Source organism: Octopus sinensis, linkage group LG7, assembly GCF_006345805.1.
Source record: "Octopus sinensis linkage group LG7, ASM634580v1, whole genome shotgun sequence".
In the NCBI taxonomy this organism is placed as follows: Eukaryota; Metazoa; Mollusca; class Cephalopoda; order Octopoda; family Octopodidae; genus Octopus; species Octopus sinensis.
Genome location: NC_043003.1, coordinates 873819 through 883316, shown reverse-complemented (window position 1 = coordinate 883316; position 9498 = coordinate 873819). Strand labels below are relative to the sequence as shown.

At 43.4% G+C, this 9498-nt stretch overlaps 1 protein-coding gene across 1 annotated transcript in view; it reads left to right on the top strand.

Moving 5' to 3' along the window:
• The first annotated feature begins 5133 nt into the window (after positions 1–5133).
• LOC115214212 (tetraspanin-18) overlaps positions 5134–9498 on the top strand; it is a 224819-nt gene continuing 220454 nt past the window's right edge. Inside the window, exon 1 of the mRNA XM_029783323.2 lies at positions 5134–5839. The gene's annotated coding sequence lies outside the window, so the exon portion shown is untranslated. The remainder of the gene's footprint in view (positions 5840–9498) is intronic.

Genomic DNA, 9498 nt, shown 5'->3' with positions numbered 1-9498 from the left:
TCTTCGATTATAAGGGCAGAATCGTTAGCCCACCGGGCGAAATGCTTAGCGGTTTTCGTCTGCCGCTACGTTCCGAGTTCAAATTCCGCCGAGGTCGAGTTTGCCTTTCATCCTTTCGGGATCGATTAAATAAGTACCAGTTACGCACTTGGGTCGATGTAATCGACTTAATCCGTTTGTCTGTCCTTGTTTGTCCTCTCTGTGTGTAGCCCCTTGTGGGTAGTAAAGAAATAGGTATTTCGTCTGCCGCTACGTTCTGAGTTCAATTTCCACCGAGGTCGACTTTGCCTTTCATCATTTCGGGGTCGATAAATTAAGTACCAGTTGTGTAATGGGGTCGATCTATCGACTGCCCCCCCCCACGTCTCCAAAAATTTCGGGCATTGTGCCTAGTGTAGAAAAGAATATAAGGACATTGTTCATTATGTAGTGAAGGCTCGTGGCTTAGTGGTTAGGGTATTCGGCTCACGATTGTAAGGTCGTGAGTTCAATTCCTGACTACGCGTTGTGTCCTTGAGCAAGACGCTTCATTTCACGCTGCTCCAGTCCACTCACCTGGCCAAAATGAGTTGTACCTGTATTTTAAAGGGCCAGCCTTGTCACACTCTGTGTCACGCTGAATCTCTCTAAGAACTATGTGAAGGGGTGCACGTGGAGTGGTCAGTTTCACGAGCAGGCTGTTCCGTTGATCTGATCAACTGGAACTGTTATTGACGTAAGCGACCGAGTGCCAGTTCATCATGAGTATGCTCCAGCTGGGTCAGTCAGTCAACAAGGAGTACTGCCGGGACCCGTTGCGGCGTTTGCGGGATGCAGTTCGTCAGCATTACATGCATCAAGGGAGTGGCAACTCCACCAGGACAACCGATATGCCCATTAGGCACAGCTCCTGCAGCGGTTTTTGGCCAAGCACAACATTTCGTGGGTCCCACAACCACCATATTCCCTAGATTTTGTCCCTTGCGACCTTTGCCTCTGTTCAAAAATCAAATCCCACTTGATGGAACTCGTTTTACAGTTGAGTGGGGAAGAACATCGCTGAAAGGAAGTGTCTTGCCCAAGAACTCAACGCAGCGCACGGTCGGGGGAACTGAAACTATAACCGTTACAATGGGGAGTAGAACACCCTAACCACTAAGCCACGCGCCTTCACTGATTACGATCTATGTTTGTTCCTTCTCGAGCCATGCCTGGCTCATAAGGGCCGGTTTCCCGGTTTCCTTGGCGGTCCGTCGCAGGTGAGCTGCAAGATGCGGGAGGAAAGAGTGAGAGAAAGTTGTGGCAAAAGAGTCAGCAGAAGTTCGCCATTACCTTCTGCCGGAGCCGCGTGGAGCTTAGGTGTTTCGCTCATAAACACACACATCACCCGGTCTGAGATTCGAACCCGCGACCCCTCGACCGCGAGTCCGCTGCTCTAACCACTAGGCCATGTGCCTCCACATGCACAGACTTATACTGAATCAAAATCTTCCTCTCGATGCTGCTGATGTGATTCAAAAGCAAGCACAGCAATCTCGTGACAATAGCAGACGAAAATAATAGACACAATTAAACGAGAGTCAGGTATTTCCTTCATTTTACTCAAACACATCGATTTTATTGATTCAAAGGAGGCAGAAGATTGCCAGAGCGTTGGAGAAAATGCTTTCTGGTAAATATAGAGTTACAGTTCAAATCCCGTTAAGGTTAACTTCACCTTTCTCTTTTCTAGGAACAAGAAAATAAAAAATAGATACCAGGAGTGGTAAGAGACTCATGACCATATTCAGACGCACCCGAGGGTGGCGATCTGGCAGGAGCGTTAGCACACCGGGCCTGATGCTTAGCGGTATTTCGTCTGCCGTTACGTTCTGAGTTCAAATTCCGCCGAGGTCGACTTTGCCTTTCATCCTTTCGGGGTCGATAAATTAAGTACCAGTTACGCACTGGGGTCGATATAATCAACTTAATCCCTGTGTTTGTCCCCTCTATGTTTTGCCCCCTGTGGACAATGGAATAAATATTTAGACGCACCCTATTTCACCAGCTCATTAACGCATTAAAGCATTTAATATGTAAAGGCATTTTGTTCGACGCACTAAAAACTCAGCCAACTTATATAAGCGCTGGTGTGGCTGTGTGGTAAGGAACTTGCTTCCCAACCACATGGTCCTGGGTTCAGTCCCACTGTGTGGCACCTTGAGCAAGTGTCTCAGACCGACCAAAGCCTTATGAGTGGATTTAGTAGACAGAAACTGAAAGAAGCCCATCGTATATGTGTGTGTGTGTGTGTATGTGTGTGTGTTTGTGTATGTATTTGTCACTCACCGTCGCTTGAGAACCAGTGCGGGTGTGTTAACGTCCCCGTAACTTAACGGTTCGACAAGATAGTCCGATGGAATAAATACCAGGCTCAACAAAGAAAAGAAAGCCCTGGGATAATTTCCTTCAATTAAAAATTCCCCAAGGCGGTGCCCCAGCATGGCCGCAGTCTAATGACTAAAACAAGCAAAAGATAAAAGATAATCAAGGTGTAAGTTGTAGTGGTGGCTGTCGTGGTTGGATTGGTACAAAATTCAGTGCTAAATATTTCTAGGTCTGAAAAATAATCTTTAATCCTATTTTAATAATGCAAAGAATATGGAGGAAATGTACATCTAAGTGGATTCCCTCTACAATATGGAGATGTCCGCCCCTCTCGCCATCTTCTCCAGCCACCTGTGAGGGTCACGGGAATAGAATCCTCAGACACTTCCTCCATAGGATCCTATGAGAAGTCCCCTTTTTAAGTCTTTCCATATCCTCAATCCTTAACGGTTGTTCCCTCCTGGGCCGGCATCGGGGTCTGGGACATACGTCCTTTGTGCTCCCACCCCAGGCCTCACACAACATGCTACAAGCTTACTGCTGCTTGTACTGTTATTGGATGGAAACTGCTATAAATTTTTTCGGAAAGACCCCTCTACCTAATTCCCGAATTTGTCCCCTGTTAACCGGCGCGACGGACGATGCAGTATGGTTGTCCTTTTGAACTCTTTTCATATTGCAGATTTTGGTGGTCTTATTAGCGCCAGACACCAAGTTGGTATTCGTACTTGATGTGCGAAAAACAAGGGAATGTACAAGTACTAAAATCTCTTCAGCAACATACGCCGTCGACCATAGGTGGAGGCGTGTGGTTTAGTGGTCAGGGGTGTGAGACGCCTGATTGTAAGGTTGTGGTTTCGATCCCTGGGCCGGGTGAACCGATGTGTTCTTGAGCAAAACACTTCATTTCACGTTGCTCCAGTCCAGTCAGCTGGCAAAAATGACCGGCGTTCGGTCCCGGGGGAAATATATGCACCACAGAAACTAGGAAACAGACCCTTTGAGCCTATGTGACTCAGGATGGGACTTTTTATCCAATATCCCAACAACCTAACCCTAAACGAACCAGTGCGGGAGCAGAAGGGTAACAACCGATGCCGTTGAATGCTCGAAATGAGGAGAAGAGAGACAGTCGACAACTGATGAAGGGTCCTTTCTCTGTGATTACTCGTCCTTTTTCAATTTTCTCTCTCGTTGTTTGAGTATTTAATGTTGTTTACACAGTCGGTAACACCCCGTACCCATATAAGCATATACATATATATATATATATATATATATATATATATATATATATATATCTAATATATATATGACGGACTTCTTTCAGTTTCCGTCTACCAAATCCACTCACAAGGCTTTGGTCGGCCCGAGGCTGTAGTAGAAGACACTTGCCCAAGGTGCTCACGCAGTGGGACTGAACCCGGAAGCATGTAGTTGGTAAGCAAGCTACTTATCACACAGGGTTTGTTATTTGTGTCTGTGTTTGCCCCCCCCCCTCCACCATCACTTGACAACCGGTGTTAATGTGTTTACGTCCGCGTAACTTAGCGGTTCGGCACGAAGAGACCGATAGAATAAGTACCAGGCTTACAGCGAATAAATCCTGGGGTCGATTTGTCCGACTAAAGGTAGTGCTCCAGCACGGCCGTAGTCAAATGACTGAAACAAACATAAGAATATATACGACAGGCTTCTTTCAGTTTCCGCTTTGGTCGGCCCGAGGCTATAGTAGAAGACACTTGCCCAAGGTGCCACGCAATAATTTGCGAATGTCCATAGGTCTGCCGTACTCAGGGGCACCAGCTCACGATAGCAAAGCGTTTTTTTTTTTCTTTTATCACGCTATCATACCACTGACTTACGGTATGGACTCATTGGATCGCTGCTTGGAGGCCCCACGAGTCAGTTCTGTAGCCTGTTGTCAAGAAATAGGGCTCAGTTATTAATTTACCCAGGAGTCCACACGGGTCTAGGGGCATAGTTTTGATCCCTGTATGCTGCAGTTTGCTATCAATAAATAAATACACTAGGGCCCAGTTCATAAATTTACTAAGGGTCTCACGGGTCTGGCAGTCCAATGCTAACTTATGTATGCTGCGGTTTGCTGTCCACAAATAGGGCCCAGTGCAATCATTTTCCCCGGGGGTCTCATAGGTCTGCAGGCCCATTTCTGATCTATACCGCCTGTTGTCAATAAATAAATGCTAGGGAACTCAATGCATTGATTTGCCCAAGACGGCCCCGCAAGGTGCCTCAACTTTTGCAGCGCTTTGGGGATATTCATTGGGTCTGCTGTACTCAGGTGCCTCGAGACCATCTGCTTACAATGACAAAACGGGTATGTCTGCCACAGAATCCTAATTATTTTCATAAGCAACAACCATCGCATCTCTTCTCCATATCTTGGTCTGAAAGGAGAACCAGAAGAGACTGGTTCACAGTTCCATTGTTTTTCTTTACATGTTTTCGGTTTTTCTTTCTTTTACTTTTCTCTTTTTTTTTTTTTTTTTTAGAAAGATGCGGATATGTTCAACAATAAGAAAAGAAAACAAAAACAAAAGCAAAACGAAATTCAACAAAAACCGGGGGTGAAAATGCCATCGCATCGCTGGAGAAAATAGAAGAAATTGCGTTGAGAGAAGCGATCGCGCGCATGCGCTGTGGAGTGAGAATCGAGAGCAACTTTCTAATATCGCGAACCGTGTTTTCGCTTTGTTGGTCAGGGGGGACTGCGCCCTCCTTCTCTCTGCTACTATTACCACCACTATCATCACTATAAGCAGCAGCAGTAGTAGTAGTAGTAAGGCAGCTACTATAAAGCTCCGTCATCGCTGCTGCTTCGTGTTCGACAACTACCACCACCACCACCACCACCACCTCCACTACAATTACTACTAGCACCGCCGCCGCCGCCACCACAACACTAAGCGTTGGTTGGATCTGCTCTTAGCTTTTTGTGGAAGCTGCCTACGACAACCACTGTCACACACACACACACACACACACAGTCAGATAGTCACGCGCACGCACACACACACACACACACACGCAATTTTCACTCTCCTCAGCCAGTGAAGAAGCTTTCACATCGGTAGTCAACTAATTCTGCTTCGCTTTTCCCTTCTCTCCTCTTTAACTACTGCTGCTGTTGTATACAGATACATATCCACACACACACACACACATATATACACCTACACTTATACACACATACTCATACATACATACATATATATATATATACACATTTATATTATATAGTACTGTGTATCTGTCTATTCGTCATTCGCTCTCTCATTTCTCATACACACACACACACCTGACGACTGTTTAGCGAACAACTATTCATACAACACATATTACAATATTACAATATTACAATATATAGCAGTCTTTTTTCAAAACCGGCAAATATCTGCAAATAGCAGAAAAAAATTATATATTTTCCTTATATTCCTCAAAGTCGGAGATTTTGTCTTTAAAACAGGAGGTAAGTTTCAAACACCCTTTATTATTAGAAACAATTATTATTAAAGCATTATTATTATTATTGTTGTTGTTAAGAAAGCATTATTATGTTAATAATTTAACAAACGTTATTATTGGCCTTGTACTGTTATTATTATTATTATTATTATTATTATTATTGGCTTTGTTTTGGGGGTCAGTTTGTTGTTGTTTTTGTTTGGGAGGGTGTTGCATACTCTTATTTGTAGAATTCCAACTGGTGTTGCTGTCACAGACATTCTTCCAAATCGCGTCATTCATTATTTCGGTGGAATCACAGAGAAAGGATTATCGCTGGAATTTTTCAAATCTCATACGTTGGGAAAGAGGGCTATTACAACATTCCATGTTTCTGCCCCTCAAAAAAGAAAAGAAAGCCAAAAATGCAAGTAAACCTCACAAGGTTTAAGCTTTCGAATCGACAAAAAGGGGACCCCTTCCCCATAAAAATTCAATGAAATCATTCCCTGAATTTGGTTTTCCCCATTCTTGGGACTGCTTTCGTTCTAATTCCTTTGCTTCTCTAAAAATGAATGAACGACTTAATTTTTTTATTAATCCACGGCTTTTTGCAACAATCTTCCTTTTTCTCTTTCATTCTCCACCACCCATTTTTTTTTTTTCCATTTCGAAATCTAACATTACAAGAATTTTGTTCCCACCAAAATTATATACATCGAAGCCTTCTGCTTTCTTTGCTTCTTTCACACACAAATATATTTTACAATTTTTCCTTCAGCACATCTTTCCCCTCTCTTTCATTCTCTCTCCTAGTTCCCTATTGTCCCCTTAAATAAAATTCTTTACAATGTCTTACTTTGCCCTACGTTTTCTTTCTCCGATGGTCGCTTTCGGTAATTTTTCGTTTTTCCCCCACTATTTTCGGTGATTCAATCACTGGTGCCTTTATTGTATATTCTTCCCTTTCGTCTATTTTTCTCCGTATTGTAACCAGTATGGTTGATGTGAAGCTGTTAGATTCAAAGCCAGGAAAGAGAAATACGAGGGGGTCGGGAGAGCCATTCGATAGATTTAGATATCGAGAAATGGCGACAGATAGAGATACAAAAAGATGCAAAGATACATGCACATAGCTAGATAGTCAGATAAATTGACTGCAATATAGATGGATAGATAGATTGGTGGACGGATGGATAGACGGACAAATGCAGAGCTAACTAGATGACAGAGAGATGGATAGAGAGAGAGAGAGAGAGAGAGAGAGCAACATAGATGGATAGACTGAGAGTAAGGAAGAGAGAGAGAACGCAAGATAGAGAGAGGGATAGAATGATAGACAGGTAGAAAGATAGATAGACAGGGATTGTCAGAGAATTAGATTGTCAATTAGATCGATAGACAGATAGATTTGAGAAGGTGATAGATGGAGAAATGATTGGCTGGTCTTTAATGCAAGAGTCGATAAAGAAAACGAAGCGAACGGAGATCGATACGTAACGAGTGAATTTGTAGGATGGAGAGAAGAAGAGGCAAGAGAAGAAGATATGGAAGGGCGGGGGGAGGGGGTGTGAACCAGCGCAAACTCCGAAAAGGAAAGCGATTACAAGAACAGCAGGTGCCCGTTGGGAAGAGAGAGAGAGAGGGAGAGAGAGATTGCGTGATAATAGAACTGGGTCGCTCACCAATATGGGGGGGGGGGAGGAACTAAAGCTGCATCTCGTACGTTCATTTCATTTCCACTTTGCTGGTTCTACATATTTGACATTTACCTGGGGGGCGGGGGGCGGGATGTGTGGTGGGGGAGGGGTGGTGACGCTTACCGAATTAGAGTTTGTACAGGATGACCCTTTCTCCAGTTTTTTTACTGCATCAACACCATCTCCCTACACACACACACACACACACACACACATTCATAAATACACATATATGTCATGCATTTATATAGACATACGTGTGTGCGTGTGTGTGTGCGTGTGTGTGTGCGTGTGTGTGCGTGTGTTGGATCCTGGATCCAGTTCCGTTAGGATGTCTTAAAAACGGTTGCAATTCTTACATATATTTATTTGTTCATTCAATCCTTTTCATTACCACCACTACCACCACCACTACTAATACTACTACTACCACTACTAATACTACTACTACCGAACGAATGTTATGATTACGATGACAACCGTCACTGCGATCATTACTACAACATTCATCGTCATCATCATCATCATCATCACCATCACAACTGAACGTATTCTCGTGCCTTGCCGGACTTTGGTGGTGGTGTTTGATGGACGAGTTGGTGTTGCTGGTGTTGAGCTTCAGGTCAACATGAATTCAATGAAACTATGATCAAAAATATTCCAGCCGTGACCATTGCGCAGTTTTAAGGGCACCGAATGCGTCCGACTTTTTCTAAAGACAGCAGAATGAAATCTGCTGGGTTTGGCTGCATTTACTAGCATCTCATCGAACGACTGCGAAGATGTCCTCATTATGTGTCGATCAGTGGTTCCCAGCATTTTTAAATATCCGGACCAGATCCAAAACCTGAATTTTTCTTTAGGGGGCCGCACCGGGAAAAGGGAAACCCAAGTCAATTAAAGAGAAATTAATTATATTTATAGAAGGAAAACTGTCGAGGGCCGCCGGAAGGATGCTTGCGGGCCACATTGCACCCCTGGGAGCTGCGGTTGAAAACCGCTGGCCTTAATAGATTAATACCTAGGGAGACAGACAGAAAGAAAGAGACTTAGCGAACATGTTCACACAATCGGTACCACAATCTCATGTATATACGATGACATACGACACACACACACACACACACACACACACACAGAGCATATACCAATATATTGAACTACTGAGAGGATCCATTTACAATCCATACCTGCACAGATATTATTATTTATTATTATTATTATTATTTATTATTATTATTGTGCAGCCTTTTCTGCAAACGCAGACATCCTCGTTTCGTGCGGAACCATTCACTCGCAGCCACACAGAATGATCAACGCATGCAAGGATACGCATTCCGAAGTCACATGCTTCACTCCCCCCCACCCACCTCTCTCTCTCTCTTACACAAACGACAGTCGCTTATAAATACATGTTCAAGAGCCTCTCTGTGTGTGTATGTATTTATACATGTGTATGTATGTATATATATACATGTGTATGTATGTATATATATACATGTGTATGTATGTATATATATACATGTGTATGTATGTATATATATATACATATATATATACATGTATATATATATGTATGTATATATATACACATGTATGTATCTTATATGTTTATACGATCAATGTATGACTATACACACGCACACACCCACAAAACCTGCGTATATATTTGTGTGTGTGTGGGGGGGTTGTTCCTTTCTTCTTAAGTCAACAACTGGTTTCCATGTTGGATCTTGTGAGTTTTACCTGTTTAATGTTCAATTTTCCATATATATATCTACGGACCAGACTACCGGATGTTGTCACGCATTGCTGGTCACAGTGCGCTTCTTCCAGTTGTTGTGGCTTTCGTATGATGCCATCGAAGCGGGTCGGGCCAACGTTTCCCCGTCACTACAACGCCAATCTGTTTACTCAGTTACAACGGAGTGGAGTGTCTTGTTCAAGAACACAATGCATCACCGGTTTGGGAATCGAAACCACA